Raw genomic sequence first — 5,000 nt, forward strand, 5'->3', positions numbered from 1 at the left:
TTTCCACATTGCCTGTGTTAAACGTATGGATCAGGTACAGCAGGGGGGAGGGATTATCAGGGATTAGGATTTATAGAAGGGTAACTACAGGTATTAAGAATCCCAGAGCCCCAAAGGAGCTGGACTATCAGCCAATTAGTCTTTTTACGGCTCACTACCAGAGTCCAGCTGGTCTGGAGCCTTTCGGCTTCTCAGTCAGACCCTACAGGAACGATCAGTCAGACCCTATAGGAACGATCAGTCAGACCCTATAGGAATGATCAGTCAGACCCTATAGGAACGATCAGTCAGACCCTATAGGAACGATCAGTCAGACCCTATAGGAACGATCAGTCAGACCCTATAGGAACAATCAGTCAGACCCTATAGGAATGATCAGTCAGACCCTATAGGAATGATCAGTCAGACCCTATAGGAACGATCAGTCAGACCCTATAGGAACGATCAGTCAGACCCTATAGGAACGATCAGTCAGACCCTATAGGAATGATCAGTCAGACCCTATAGGAACGATCAGTCAGACCCTATAGGAATGATCAGTCAGACCCTATAGGAACGATCAGTCAGACCCTATAGGAACGATCAGTCAGACCCTATAGGAATGATCAGTCAGACCCTACAGGAACGATCAGTCAGACCCTATAGGAATGATCAGTCAGACCCTATAGGAACGATCAGTCAGACCCTATAGGAACGATCAGTCAGACCCTATAGGAACGATCAGTCAGACCCTATAGGAATGATCAGTCAGACCCTATAGGAATGATCAGTCAGACCCTATAGGAACGATCAGTCAGACCCTATAGGAATGATCAGTCAGACCCTATAGGAACGATCAGTCAGACCCTATAGGAATTAGGCCTTATCAAGCCTTTAACAACCCATCCAATTTAGTCTGTCTGGGAAATAGTAATGCTAATTACATTCGGGATGGTGACACTAATTACACAAACACACACACGTACACCTACATACATACACACAGACACACACAGACACACACACACACACACACACACACAGACACACACACTCACACTCACACACACAGACACAATCGAATGCCTCTTGTTAATTAGTGTGCACCTGTCCTCTCCAGCTGTAATGGTTCCTATGGGCTCTGAGCTCTCGACAGAGCAAATGTCACCACCCCACTGAGGGGAATGATAACTGGATCATGACTGGATGACGCTGCGGCAGCTGCACTGTAGAACAGCGCCCCCGCCCACGCCCAAGGCCAAGGCTGGGAAGTCACAAGCCTGTTTGCCCATGGTGCAACCCTAAACCTCTCTCTCTCTCTCTCTCTCTCTCTCTCTCTCTCTCTCCCTCCAGGACAAGGACTGTCCCCCACCCCCTGTGGATCCCCAAGTCGCCACAATTAAAATATTTGTTGGAAAATAAATGTTCACTTCTAAGCCTCAGTGATGGTTTCCTGTGTTCATCTGTCCCCAGCCCTCACAACGCACACACACACACACACACACACACACACACACACACACACACACACACACACACACACACAAACAAACACTAGCGTGAGATTTCTTTGCTCCTGAGAAGCTCTGTCAAAGTTTGCTGTTTTAAATTAGTTTTACACCATCTATTTGCGATTGTTTTTCGCAATGTTGGGTTTTATCTTCGTATTTTAATTCAGCAAATATTTTAACGATCGTACACCGGTTTCTTGATTTTGACACTCGCTTTCCCAGCTGGGAATGGTAGCACGCTAACGGGACCGTCTGCTTTCTCTGTTTAACATGCCGTGACCCCTCTGGACGAGATGACACCGCACCCCAACGTCCAAGATTGTGCTGGATTGTGCTGCAGCTCAGACAAAAAATCGTGAAGTTGGAGGGTAGAATCTCCACTCTACGCTATTCATCAGACAGGGCAGCTCTTGGACACGCTGGTGTCTGACCAGGGGGGCAGGTGTCTGACCAGGGGGGCAGGTGTCTGACCAGGGGGGCAGGTGTCTGACCGGGGGCAGGTGTCTGACCAGGCGGGCAGGTGTCTGACCAGGAGGGCAGGTGTCTGACCGGGGGCAGGTGTCTGACCAGGTGCAGGTGCCTGACCTGGATGGCGGTTGCCCACCTCCCTATGAACCACTGATGGTGGCAGAGCTGAAGCCCTTGGGTGGGGATACGGGCCCTGGGGAGGTCCTCTGGCCCAAGCTGTCATGCTCCACCCCCAAGCCACTGAACCCCTGGACTGAGGTCCGGCGCAGGGACAGGAACCGAACTTCTTCTTCTCATCTCTCTACCTCCTTTGGCTATCCCCCTGGAGAACACCTACGCAGGTCTGAGGAATGAGGATCCCCACCTGGACACTCCTGGGCGCAAGAGGACCCGAAGCGTGAGCTGCCTTCCCCCCCTTCCCCCCCTTTCCCTGTTGCCTCTCAGTCCTTGGAGCGGCCCCCCGGCCTGGTCCTCTATCTCGTCAGCAATGGAGAATCCATTCTCCACCAGAGGGTAAAGGGAAGCTGCCCCGTCTCCAGTGCCTCCTGTACATATCAAGCCCTCTGTGCTCATAGTCGGCTCTTCTACGGTGCGCCATGTTGGAGTTCTGAAGGCGCAGACCTACTGCTTCCCAGGGGCCAAGGTCTCGCACATCGATTCCGTCATCACATCACTCATCAATGATCATCCCCTGGTCTCATCTGTCATCATCCATGTCGGGTCGAATGACATCAGGCTTCAGCAGTGTGAACGGCTGAAGGAGGACTTCAAGGCCCTGATTGACACTGTGAAGTTTGAGGTCCTTCCTTCAGTCACAGAGTTTAAGTCCATGGCTCTAGACCTATGTACTTCAACCTGTAACTGTTTATTATTATTATTATTATTATTATTATTATTATTATACATGGCATTTGTTTTGTTGATTTGTGTCTGTGTAAACTCGTCATCACTGTAAAATGAGGGAAATCTCAGTGCTTCACGAGTATAAATAAAGGTTTGAAATGAAATACACACACACAAACACAAACTCACACACACACACAAAGACACATACACACACACAAACATACACACTCACACACACACACACACACAGTCACACACACACACACTCACTCTCACACACACACACTCACACACACAAACACACACACACAAACATTCACACACACACACACACACACACACACACACACACACTTAGGCGCCCACCCCGGAGACGCAGACTCCCCCCTCCGCTCCGCTCGGCAGCAGCAGCAATCAACCATCACCTCAACGCACCTGTTGCCTGTTAGCGGAGCCTCTACTAGAGGATGCTGGAACCTTCTCTTCTCTCTCTCTCTCTCTCTCTCTCTCTCGGGGCGTAGACGTGTCCAGCCCCTCATGTGGTCTGACCTAAGCCCTAGCTCTAGCCCAGTGGTACTCTTTGCTATAGTTCGCCACACATCACTATTTTTGTTGCGTGAGTGTTGTGGACTGTGGTCCACGTCCTAATGCCTCTCCGCTCTGACGCCGCGTCTCCCCGTCTCCGGCTTCCTCGCCGCCACTCCCTGCTCCGGGACGCCGCTCCCTGTTTCCCCCCAGGCTTCCCTCGCCGTCTCCACATCCCACCCTGGACCAGCCACGCCCCATCCTCAGGGCGACTCCTCCCACCCTGGACCAGCCACGCCCCCTCCTCAGGGCGTCTCCTCCCACCCTGGACCAGCCACGCCCCCTCCTCAGGGCGTCACCTCCCACCCTGGACCAGCCACGCCCCCTCCTCAGGGCGTCACCTCCCACCCTGGACCAGCCACACCCCCTCCTCAGGGCGTCTCCTCCCCCGTTCACCCTCGTCCCTCAGGTCCTCACACACACACATACATACCAGTCACTGATCCCCCTACCGACACCACACTGCCCCCACGCACCCCTCTGGTTTACACATCGTTTCTCCGCCTTTATTATTATTTTTGGTTACAATAAACGTCTGTGTGCCAAACTCTTCCCCTCCTGTCTCTCTCTGTCTGTCTGTCTGTCTGTCTGTCAGGGGTTCAGGGTCTGGGTTCTGTAGATAGATAAATGGACAGACAGACAGACAGACAGACGGATAGACAGATAGACAGACAGACAGACAGACAGACAGACAGACAGACAGACAGACAGACAGACAGACAGACAGATAGACAGATAGATAGACAGACAGACAGACAGACGGATAGACACGTTATTCCTCCCCAAAGGAAAATTATTTTGTTGCAGCCAAAGATACACACAACAATGCAAAGTAGAAAACTCAACACAAATGCCCAGTGGGCCCAGACATGTACAAAAGAGGCAGTACAATGAAGCACAAGAAAGGAACAGTACACATATGACACTGTTCTATCTGCACACATACACACACACACACACACACACACACACAACCACACACACACAACCACACACACACAGACATAAAAATACATCTGTATTGACTGCAGAAGGGCTTTAATATTCTACTTTGCTGCTATTGTGAGGAGATTGCAGGCTCTGTGAAGTCTGTGTGCTGTCTGTTGTCTGCTCTGCTGGAGAGAGAGAGAGAGAGAGAGAGAGAGAGAGAGAGAGAGAGAGAGAGAGTGGGGGGGGTTCTGATTCTGCTTGGGAGGGAGGGGTGGGGGGGTTAAAATAAACTATAATGACTCTGTGACATCTTTTGTTGTTGTTGTGTTTCCACTTTCCTATGAGAAAAAAAAGCAGATGATGAGTCGGTCAGTCACACAGCAGCATTCAGGATTTGGGTCTCCGAGAGCCAACGTCTGTCTGGGGAGACAGAGAGGGAGGGGAGGAGAGAGAGAGAGAGAGAGAGAGAGAGAGAGAGAGAGAGAATGGGATGAGGAGGGAGTCAGGAGAGAGGAAGGGAGGGAGAGAGAGAGGGATGAGGGGAGGTAAAGAGCGAAAGAGAGAGAAGAGGAGGATGTGATCAGGAGACAGACAGACAGAGGGAGGTGAGATGAGGGAGGGGGTGACACATTGTGCGGGGTACAGTTTATTAGGGGGCTGCAGTGTGTGTGTGTGTGTGAG

This window comes from Borostomias antarcticus, assembly GCF_949987555.1.
Source record: "Borostomias antarcticus genome assembly, chromosome: 9".
NCBI classification, from domain to species: Eukaryota; Metazoa; Chordata; class Actinopteri; order Stomiiformes; family Stomiidae; genus Borostomias; species Borostomias antarcticus.